This window comes from Mesoplodon bidens (genome assembly GCF_964165515.1).
Source record: "Mesoplodon bidens genome assembly, chromosome: 1".
Lineage (NCBI taxonomy): Eukaryota > Metazoa > Chordata > Mammalia > Artiodactyla > Ziphiidae > Mesoplodon > Mesoplodon bidens.
Window position 1 is genome coordinate 29,315,959 of NC_138176.1, and position 12,385 is coordinate 29,328,343.

The window sequence follows — 12,385 nt, forward strand, 5'->3', positions numbered from 1 at the left end:
CCCTGTCTAGTACAAAAGTTTTGAATGAGATTAGATGTCTTCAGATATGGACAGCTATCTCATCACGGCTCAGAAAAGCCCTCAGCAGGTGTGTGGGAGAGAAGTCTATGCACATGCTGCTCCTCTCCAGGCTCTCCCTGCAATGTCTAGTTTGCTTAATTCCTCTGTCATCTACAGGGTTATTCTTCAAGGGAGAAGATTCAGGGTTTCTTTGGGGGTGTACCCTCGATTATGGCCAAAGGTGGCTCTACCATTGAGACCAGCTTTCTTTCTCTTTAACTGCCTGTTTCCTCCAGACCCTGGACTTCGGCAGAGAACAAGCTGAAAAATCAGAGTTCCCTGGAAACTGCCCTCCTCCTCACGTAGACTCAGGTAGGTATTACTGCTGTTATTACTTAATGCTGGCATTATTATGTAAGCCAGGTGGTAGGTCATTCATTTTTCTGCCAGAGAAAGGAAGGGGAGGGCTGCCAAGACAAAAATGGAGAACAGGAATATTTTATTCCTCTCTGAAGACAAGATGCTACCCTTGTCCCAAAGAGGGAACCTTTGGGAGTCTAGGGAAGGTCTGGATAAGGAGAGAGTTTGGGGGAGCCCATCTCACTGTTGATAACTATGATAGAAAGGTGAATGGTTCCCTAGCTTGGGCTTCCTCCCTGAAGTTCATCTGGGGCATATCACATGGCTATGAGTGTGTCACCCATTACTTTAAAACCCTCAGTAGCTTGCCGCAGCCCATAAAACATGGCTGTGTGGTAGGAGTAATATTATGGGGAAAGCATGAGGTTTAACTTTTTTTTTTTCCATTTTTTGGCTGCGCCGCATGGCATGTGGGATCTTAGTTTCCTGACCAGGGATTTATCCTGCACCCCCTGCACTGGAAACTCAGAGTCTTAACCACTGGACCACCAGGGAAGTCCCAGCATGCGCTTTGATATCAAGAAGTATTAGGTCAATGGCAAATTAGAAGTTATAAATAAGTATGTGATTAATATCTGTATCCAATTGCATTTATACATTGATTAAGATGATAGATATTTTAGCATATAATAGGAAAGTATAAAGTATGCTTGGGAGATGGAAACTGGACCTATAAATCTTGCTCTACGAAAAGGGGCACAGGGTACCATGGCAGTTTCTGAACTTTGTTTTGATTCTTCAACTCAAGAGATGAAGAAGAAACATACCCTGTTTAGCTCTCTTAGGTAAATAAGATGTCATTAGCAAGAAGTCACAGATAACAGTCTCTCTCTTCTTCAGCCCTTCTCAAGTGTTCCTGGATCTGGTCTTATAAGCCAAGAACATCTACAAAAAGGCTGCAGCTAATATTATACTTAATGGTGAAATATTTAAAAATTATTCCCGTAAAATAGGGGAACAGGCAAGCATATAATCTCTTACCACTTCGATTCAACATTGTACTAGAAATCCTAGCTAGCATAATGGGCAAGAAAAAGAAATAAAAGGCATAAAGATAGGGGAAAAAAACCTAAAACTGTTATTATTTGCAGAAGACATAAGTTGTGTATGAAAAATGTACAGAATACACACACACAAAAAGCCCAAATCGGTAAGTGACTTTAGAAAGGTCAAGGATAGAAAGTCAATATAAAAAATTATTCCATCCTATATACTATTTAAAAACAATTGGAGAATGAAAATTGAAATATACTGTTCACAATAGCATCAAAAATATCACATACAAAGGATAAATCTAACTGAATATTTGTGGGATAGCTACACTGAAAATGACAAAACGTTGCTGAGAGAAACTTAAAAATTCTTAAAGAGGGCTTCCCTGGTGGTGCAGTGGTTGAGAGTCTGCCTGCCGATACAGGGGACACAGGTTCGTGCCCCGGTCCGGGAAGATCCCCCATGCCGCAGAGCAGCTAGGCCTGTGAGCCATGGCCACTGAGTCTGCGCGTCCGGAGCCCGTGCTCTGCAACGGGAGAGGCCACAACAGTGAGAGGCCCGCGTACCGCAAAAAAAAAAAAAAAAAAATTCTTAAAGAAATGGAGACAAAATAGAAATTGAGACATACTGTGTTCATAGATGGTTAGACTCAATGTTGATCTATAGATTAATTTAACCCCTATAAAAATCCAACAGATTTCTTTGAGGAAATAGACAAGCTGATTCTAAAATTTAAGTGGAAATGCAAAAAGGGTCTAGAGTAGCCAAAAACAATCTTGGGGGAATTAAGTTGGAAGAATTAAACTATTTTAATTAGGACTTACTATAAGGCTAGAGTATTCAAGGGAGTGTGGAGTTAGAAAAAGTAGAGACAAATAGATCAATGAAATAAATTAGAAATTTTGAAATCCACCAACACATATACGGTTGACTGACTTTTTACAACGGTCCCAGGTCAATACAGTGTGGAGGGGAAAGTCTCTTTAACAAGTATTGCTGGGACAGCTGGATATCCATATAAAATAAACGAACCTCAACCTCTAGCTCACTTCACACACAAAAATTAATTTGAGAGGGGTCATAGAGCTAAATGTAAAACCCACAACCATAAAGTTTCTATTGGGTTGGCCAGAGAGTTCCTGCGGCTTTTAAGTAAAACTAAAAGACACATTTTTCATTTTCACCAAGAACTTTATTGAACAACGTATTCACCGTTTTGTTCCCCTACCTTCTGCCATTTTCCAGGCAACTTCATAATTCCATCTTCCTAAAACTTTTTGTCTTTTTGAGCAAAGAACTGTTCCAGGTGCCTTTTACAGTCTTGAAGGGAAGTGAAATTTTTTCCATTAAGAGAATTTTGTAAAGACTGAAATAAATGGAAATCCAAAGGTGCAATGTCTGGTGAATACGGCAGATGAATCAGAACTTCCCAGCCAAGCTGTAACAGTTTTTGCCTGGTCATCAAAGAAACATGCGGTCTTGCATTACCCTGATGGAAGATTATATGTTTTCTCTTGACTAACTCTGGACGCTTTTCATCGAGGGCCACTTTCAGTTGGTCTAATTGGGAGCAGTACTTGTTGGAATTAATCATTTGGTTTTCCGGAAGGAGCTCATAATAGAGGACTCCCTTCCAATCCCACCATATACACAACATCACCTTCTTTGGATGAAGACTGGCCTTTTGTGTGGTTGGTGGTGGTTCACTTCGCTTGCCCCATGATATCTTCCTTTCCACATTATTGTACAGTATCCACTTTTCTTTGCCTGTCACAATTTGTTTTAAAAACGGAACATTTTCATTATGTCTCAGTAGAGAATTGCATGCAGAAATACGGTCAAGAAGGTTTTTTTTTTTTTTTTGCGGTACGTGGGCCTCTCACTGCTGTGGCCTCTCCTGTTGCAGAGCATAGGCTCCGGATGCGCAGGCTCAGTGGCCATGGCTCACGGGCCCAGCCACTCCGCGGCAAGTGGGATCCTCCCGGACCGGGGCATGAACTTGTGTCCCCTGCATCGGCAGGCGGACTCTCAACCACTGTGCCACCAGGGAAGCCCAAGAAGGTTTTTTTCTGCTTAACTTACGTGGAACCTAAACATCAAAGCTGTTAACATAACCAAGCTGGTGCAAATGATTTTCAACGCTTGATTTGGATATTTTGAGTTTGTCGGCTATCTCCTGCGTGGTATAACGTTGACTGTTCTCATTTAATGTCTCAATTTGATCTCTATCAACTGGTCTACCTGACCGTGGCGCATCGTCCAGAGAGAAATCTCCAGCACGAAACTTCACAAACCACTTGGACATGTTCAATCAGTCACAGCACCTTCTCCATACGCTGCACAAATCTTTTTTTGTGTGTTTCAGTGCGTTTTTACCTTTCTTGAAATAAGACAGCATAATATGCCAAAAATGTTGCTTTTTTCTTCCATCTTCGATATTGAAGTGACTACACAAAAATTCACCAATTTTGATAAGTTTTTTTTAAATGCACGCTGATATGACAGCTGTCACAATACAATCTAACAAAATTGTTTCAAATGACATTAAAGGCAACTAAGCGCTACTAGAGCCATCTTACAGAAAAAACCAAACGAACTCTTTGGCCAACCCAATATATAAAACAGGAAAATATCTTTGTGACCTTGAGGTAGGCAGAGGTTGTTTGGACAGGACACAAAAAGCAGTAACCACAGAGGGGAAAATGGATAAATTAGACTCATGAAATTTAACATTTTCATGCAACTAAGGGTTCGCATGCCGCAACTAAGACCTGGCACAGCCTAAATAAATAAATAAATAAATAAATAAATAAATAATTTTTTAAAAGGAAAGTTAACATTATCTGATACCAAAAGGAACTATTAAGAAAACAAATAGAGGGCTCCCCTGATGGCGCAATGGTTAACAATCCACGTGCCAATGTAGGGGACACGGGTTCGAGCCCTGGTCCGGGAAGATCCCACATGCTGCGGAGCAACTAAGCCCATGCACCGCAACTACTGAGCCTGTGCTCTACGGCCCGCGAGCTGCAACTACTGAAGCCCGCGCGCCTAGAGCCCATGCTCCACAACAAGAGAAGCCACCGCAATGAGAAGCCCCCGCACTGCAACAAAGACCCAACGCAGCCAAAAATAAATAAATAAAATAAATTTATTTTTTTTTAAAAAAGAAAGAAAACAAATAGGACAGGGAATGGGAACATATACTACAGTACATAAAAAGATAACTCAAAAATGGCAAAAGGGGCTTCCCTGGTGGTGCAGCTGTTGAGAGTCCACCTACCGATGCAGGGGACACGGGTTCGTGCCCCGGTCTGGGAGGATCCCACATGCCGCGGAGCGGCTGGGCCCGTGAGCCATGGCCGCTGAGCCTGCGCGTCCAGAGCCTGTGCTCCGCAATGGGGGAGGCCACAACAGTGAGAGGCCCGCGTACCACAAAAAAAAAAAGAAAAAAAAATGGCAAAAGATTTAAGCATAACGCTTCACAAAAGAAGGCATAAAAATGGCCAATAAGCACATGAAAAATTACTGAAAAGCACTAGTCTTATATATGACACCCAAAGCATAGGCAACAAAGGAAAAAACAGATAAGTGGGACTTCATCAAAATTAAACCTTTTGTGCTTCAGAGGATATTGTCAAGAAAGTGAAAAGACAACTCACAGAATGGGAGAAAATGTTTGCATATCATATATTGGATAAGGAACTCCTATCTAGAAGATACAAATAACTCTTACAACTCGATAATAAAAAGACAACTAACCCAATTAAAAACTGAATAGATATTTCTTCAAAGAAGATTCACAAATGACCTATAAGCACATGAAAAGATGCTCAACATCGTTAGCCATCAGGGAAATGCAAGTCAAAACCAAAATGAGATACTTCATACCCATTAGGATGGCTATATTCAATACGACAAATAAAAAGTATTGGTGTGGATTTGGAGAAATTGAAATCCTGCTGCTGCGAATGGAAAATGGTGCAGCCTCTTTTGAAAACAGTTTGGCAGCTCCTCAGAAGGTTAAACATGAAGCTGCCATCTGATCCAGCAATTTCACTCCCAGGTATATCCCCAAGAGAAATGAAAACACATGTCCGCACAAAAACTGGTACACAAATATTCATAGCAGCTTTATTCATAACAGCCCCAAAGTGGAAGCAACCTAAAATGTCCATGAACTGACTAATGGATAAATTAGATGTAGAATATTTTTACAGAGGAATGTTATTCAGCAGTAAAAAAGAATGCAGTACATACCACGACATGAATGAACCTTGACAATATAATGCTAAGTGAAAGAAACCACTCAATAAAGAACCATATATGTATGACCCCACTTACATTAACTGTCCAGAATAGCAAAATCTATAGAAACAGAAAATAGGTTAGTGGTTGCCTAAGGCTTGGAGGGGGCAATGGGGAGATTGTGTGTGTTGGGGTGGGGGTGATGGCTAAGGAGTGCAGGGTTTCTTTTCGGGGTAACAAACATGTTCTGAAATTGATTGTGGTATTGGACGTACAACTTTTGTGAATATACTAAAAGCCACTGAGTTGTACAATTTAAATGGATAAATCATATGGCATGTAAACTGTCTCTCAATAAAGCTATTTTTAAAAACTATAATGAGATACCACTAACACTAGAATGGCTAAGTGATAAGGACTGAGAACACTAAATGTTGGTGACCATTGGGAATCACTGAAACCCTCAAACATTGTTGGTGGAAGCATGAAACAGTCCAACTACTTTGGAAACTGTCTGGCAGTTTCTGAAAATATTGAACATTCATCCATCCTAAGATCCAGTAATTCCACTCCTAGGACTGTCCTCAAGTGAAATGAAAACATATGTCCACCAAAAGACTTGTACAAGGAAATTCATTATAGCTTCATTCATTATAGCCTCAAATGGGAAACAACCCCAAAGTTTGGCAAGAGGAGAATGGATAAACAATTTGTGGAGAGAATGAACTACAAACCCATGCAACCACGTGGATGATTCTAAAAAACATGCTAACCAAAAGCTAGACACCGAAAGTATATACTGACTGACTTCCTTTATATGAAATCTAGTAACAGGAAAAACTAATGTGTAGTATGAGAAGTTAGAGTGTGGTTGCCCAGGATAGGGGGATTTGACTTGGAAAGGGGCCCAAGGGAAGATTTTGGTGATTGAAATGTTCTATATCTTGTTTGCGGAGCTGGTTACCTGATTATATACAATCGTCAATATTCATCATACAGAATACTTATGATCTGCATAGTTTATTATATGGTAATTTTATCTCAACTGAAGTAGGAAGGGTTGGGAACAAGCATAGAGCCCAGGAAAGGGAGTCCAAAAATTTGCTTCATTCATTCTTTTATTCATTCATTTAAAATGCAATAAATATTCATTGAGCCTCTACTCTAGAACAGGCACTGTTCTGGGAGATAGGGACACTGGTGAAAAAGCTCCATGTTCTTGTCTTCATGGAGTTTATATTCTGGTGGGAGAGATAATTTAAAAAATAAACAGATATATAACATTGAATGCAGGAAAAAATAAAGAATAAAGGAACTTAGAGTAAATGGTTCTATGAAATGCAGGAACTTTGGAGATTTTGGGCATGGTCTGTGCTCAAGAGGAACCCAAAGCTCACATCATTTTTCTTTTTTTTTTTAATTGCTGTCCGCTGGCCCTAATAGTCTCCTGGTTCAACATTTGTGCCTATTTCTGGGCTGAGTTCCCACTTAGCTATGACTTTTCTGGCTCCTCTTTGGGACACAAATATGTACTCAGACTTGCTGTCCTGGATGTTCCTGGGCTGGACCTAGAGTAGACAGAATCTCCATTGGTGAGGCTGATTTCTAGGCTGCAGGTCGTTGCAGGGAACAGCCTGCAGGAAGAGCTTGCCAGAGGGACTGAGTCTCTTCACCTGGCCTCTCATCCCTTCCTGACCTCTGCTAGGGGTGAGGAGGTTTCTGAGGATTTCTGTGCCCTAGCTCTTATTTCATATTGTTTCCCATCAGAATCCAGCAGCTGAAATATCCCCAGTACTTGTGCTGTTGCATATACCTGACCTCTGGCTCACAGGGACACCTGAGAAAAGGGAGGTCAATTCAGAGGACTTTTCTACCTCTTCCCACTGCTGGGAGGGCAAAGATGTTGATTGTCCTGTCAAAATTTCCTCCCACCCACAAAGAAAGGACATGACCCCAAGCAAGCAAGCAGGTCACTGTCAAGAGAGAGGAAAAAGAGAGAGAGCTGCCTCTGGGATATAGAGGCGCTTATCAACATGGCATCAGCCCCTCCCCTCGTGTGAAGGCCTCTCTTTAATGACCTTGCTGCTCCAAGCATGGCTTTGGGTGTCCCACTCTAAGCAGCCCAGCGAAAGTGTGGTAGGCTTCCCTGGGAAGCCATGATCTGCCTGGAAGAGGAGTCCTCCAGGTATGTGGGTAGGGAGGGTGGCCCACTCCCGGAGCTTTCCCAGGCTTTCAGGAAGAAGCAGACTTGTGAGGCAAGGTTGCTTCTCCCTTTTTCACCTCCCGTGGTTGTTGGCTACAACATCAGCTGCCATGTCTGTCAAGACAGTCCCTCTGTTGACTCTGACATGGCCGGGGCAAGGGTTTTGAAATGCAGGGGCACACTCTGCATGCTGGTCATTCTGACAGTTTACTAGTGTCTGTCTGCTTCCTGGACTCAGGTTGAAGCCTCCAGAGTCCCTGTTCTGAAGACCCTGGCAGCCCAGGCATTATGATACTGGCTCTGCATTGCTTTGTGGCCATCCACATCATACCCTTGTAGGTTTCAGTTTCTTTCCCTGTGCGCAGTAGGCAAGGGGGTGACACAGTAGACGACTCTGCTGGGCAAATAAGCTGACACTTAGGAGTATGGAAAATAGCAAGATTCCAGAGCCCGTTCCTTTCTCTTCTAACTCTAGTCCCAGCTTCATCTCTGACTTGCTCTTTTAACGCTGTCCCTCAGTTTCTTGTCTGTGAAATGGGAACAAGCAGACTTAAATTATCATATACTTCCCTTGTAGGTGGGAGGTCAATAAATATCTAGCTCTGGTCTCCCAGGAGTTTGGGGAAAGGATAAGGGCCCCTGTGATAGGCTTTCTGCACATGTGTGACCTTTATCCCAAGAAATTTCGGGATTCTCATGAATACCTGCTTGTGACATGGATAGGCCCCAGCACTGGACACAGTTTGGGACTCCCTTTACCCTTTCCTTGTTTAGGGAGAGGGAACTTGGGGACACATGCCTGGGATCATGGCACATTAGGCTGCAGAAGGAAAGAGGAAGACGGAGTTGCAGCTTAGTGGTGGGGACTGGTGCTTGGGTAACACCTCCCTTGAGGATCTGTGACTGTCCCGAGTCAGATGTCAAACGGGGCTGGAGGAGGAGTATGTTCACAGATCTTCATGCAACCTGGACAGCCCACTTGACAGTCCCTTCCTTTTGCCCTCCGGGATCCCTGTAAGGAGAGGCCGGCAACATCTATAAGGTCTGAGCCTGGGGAGGTCAGGCTTATAGAAGGACCAGCTGTGAGCCTCATAGGTGCTCAGGGACATCAGGCCTGTCTCCTGCCCCAACTCCCCCCTGGTCTGTCCTTCCTTACCTCCTCCTTCCTCGCTCTTGTATGCAGATCTAAGCCAAATCTTGGATGTACATAAGTAAAGATAATACATTCCCTTCACCTAAGGTCCTACTCAGTGATGCCAGAAACTTGGCCCATCTCCTTCCCCATGACTAACGAGTACCCAAGCTTTCTCCCAGCCACTGTCGCTTCAGCCCCTCAGATCATGAGGGGATCTCAGGACAAACAAGCACACTGAGACAGGGTATGGCCCAACTAGCCCCACAATGCCATCCACACTGCCCATGGCATTGTGACATCAGGGCAAGAGGCCAGAGCTGTATAAACTGTCCTCACAACCGTGACCTCAGGCTTTCCCATGGGACCTGGCAATGTGGAGGAAGGATGGAAGCCGGTGCCCTCATGTGGCCCAGGGTTTGCCCCAGCCTGTCCTCTGTGCAGAGAGAAGAGGCAGGAGCCTCCTGGGCTGTGGGCTCTTCCCTGTCTCATGGTCCAAACTGAGTCACAGGCAGCAGACAGCCAGGAGAGCTAGCATCCGTGGACTCCCTTCCTCCTGCCCGGAGGAGTGGGGACCAGGCTGCTCTGCCTTCTGGGTACCCACTGGCTTCTGGGGGAGATCAAGTGAAATGAGGGATGGGGCCCCCACACCCCCATAAATATATTGGTTCCCTCATTCAGTGAATGTGGAGCGCCACGTGGTCCCAGGCACAGTGGTAAGTGCTGAGGTCATAAGGAGGTCCTGCCCTTGGGCAGTTCACCATAGTGGAGGAGATCCTTGTAACTGGCTGATGGAGTTTAGCACAGGTTGCTATGAACTCCAGAGGAGAGGCACATGCCAGACCAGCATGGGAGAATCAGGGAAGACTTCCTAGAGGAGATGGCAGTGCTAAGCTTCAAGGGGCCAATGGGATGGATGATGTGGAGAAGGGCAGTTCTAGGACAAGTTTAGAGGCTCAGAAGAGGGAGAGAGACTCAAAACTGACACTCTGCTGACTAGGACCTGGAACATGCTCCTCCAGGGCCCGAGGCCAGAGAGATGGTGCGAGGTCTTGTGCTGTGTGACCCTGGTTGAGGAAAGGCCGGTGAACTTGTCCAGCCAACTCCCTGTATGACCACACGTCTGTGTATCTATACCATCCCTGGAGCTGTGACCTACCTCTCTGCAGCCCTTCTCCCCCAGATTCTGCCCGTCAGGCACAGAACAGCAGTGTGTGTGTGTGGGGGGGCGTGCACGTGCACACGCATGTGTGCGTGGGCGCTCATGCCTGCGTGTACGCACATAGTTGCATGTGCAGCTATGAGTGCCGGTGGAGGGGTCTCTACCAAGTAATTACTACCTGTCTCTGGGAACTGGGGCTATGTCTGCAGATCAGAGTGAGTGCTACTGGGAACAGTTCATGTCTCTGGGCAGAGTGTGACCCAGGGACTGACAATCTGGGCAGGCGAGACCTGGGGACCAAGGTCTTAGGACCAGGGTCCAGGATCAGAGATTTCACTGACAACCCGGGTAAGTGAGGTCTGGGGACAGAGATCACAGGACCAGAGCCAGGCCTGGCGATTTCTGTGGTGACCTGACCTTCTGCAGGGGATCTTCCCCCAGCCCGGGAAGGCATCCCACACCTGAGCATTTCATCTATGGTGGGCAGCAGAGAGGACAGGCACATACAGGCCCAGGGCCTCCAATAACAAACACGTGAGCTGAAAGGAAAGTCTTTCTTGCCCTGACTCTGTTCTGAGCTGAATGGGGAGGCTGGGTTTGCCCCAGCCTTGCTTTTGTGGTCAGAGAGAGGTGTACCCCTATTTGCTTCGTACAGTGGCTAAGTGCCCTAAAGGGAGTCTCACTGTCTTCCAGAATTCCAAACCAGTGTTCCCTCTCTCCTACAGGTGGAAGGTTTGGGGTCTTAGCCATTCCATGCCCTTTGCCCCCTCTTTGGCTTCTCTCCTCCCTCTCCCTCCCTCCTTGCTGCTCCCTGCAGGTCCCTGTCCATACTCACCCCCCACAAGGCACCCTTTCCCCAGCTGATCCAGCCTGTAGCCTCATGCACCCAGGGAGCACAGACAGCCTGCTCTCCCCTGCCCTTCCCTTTGCCTGACAGTAACCTCTTCCACAGCTGATGTCACCCTGCTTTGCACTGACACAGCAGCTGAGCTGGGCACAGCAGGGCTGCAAGGTCCAGAGGGCAGCTGGCTGTATCCGGAGCCAAGCTTCCCTCTGTGCCCCCCTACCCCCAGCCTTTCCCAGCCAAGAGTCTGCTGCTCTCCCTCTGGGCCAATTCCATCCTCGGAGCCAGTGTATCCACCTGGGGATTGAGTGTTGACTGAGGCTTCGCAGTGCCCAGTGGAAGGTCAATTCTCTGTTCTGAAGGGGACAGGGGTGGAGAATGGAGCCAGAGTTCTGGTCCTGCCCCTGGGGAGCTCACAGCTTTCCAAGAGAAACAGGACAAAGCACAAGAGCTAACCAGGAGGGATCATATCTGTTGATGGCAGAGTGAAAACATACCATACATATTAAGTGGGGTATGGGTTCAGGAAAGGGAGAGGGGCCCTTCCTAACTGAAGTGCCCCTAGAATTGATTAGAAGAAGAGGATGGGCCTGAGACAAACACATTTAGCCTTTTTTTTAAGTGTCTACTCCTGTGCCCTGGGCTAGGTGCTCTGACAAACTACTAATATTTATTGACATATTTAACCTTCTTTTACAAGGCTCAGAAAAGCTGTGCCAGTCTGGGGCTATCGGGGTGGAGGATGATGCGGTGGGAAGGTATCACCTACATCTGCTGGGTGTGTGGTAGATACTTCATAGATTTGTCTAGTAAGTAGTGCTTTGCCAAGCACAGAACGATCGTGCTAAGCAAAGAGTGGGAATGAGTTGTGCTGGTCCTGCTTCTCCCAACCCCTACCTGAAAAGGGAAAATCCCATGCTTGCCCCCAGCTTTGCCTTTGATGTCTAGGTGTAAATAATGTAATCAGGGTGGATTTCCAGGCTATTTCTCTGCTGCTCCCATGCCAGGGGTTGGCTGGATGCCCTTTTAAAGCCCAGAGTTATTTCCTTCTATTTCCCTAAGGGACTCTGGGTTTGCAATGTCATCTGGCCCAGACAGGCTGTTGCAGAATCCTTGGTTTCCCCATGTGCTCCTTTCAGGCAGCAGCCCAGAGAGCCAACTGTATTCATCCCATCCTTGCCAGGCCTGTCTTTCAGCTGAGAACCAGCCAGGGAGAGGGAGGCGCCAAACCCAGAGTTCCGCGCACAGCGGCCCCCTCAGCCCCAAGAGCACTCAGGGCACCCTCAGAGGCTATTGACTCAGTCAGTCTCTGTCATGCCAAGCACCCAGCAGTCTTCTTTCCTAACACCCTTCTTACCAAACTTCTGCTCTCCATGGGCAAAT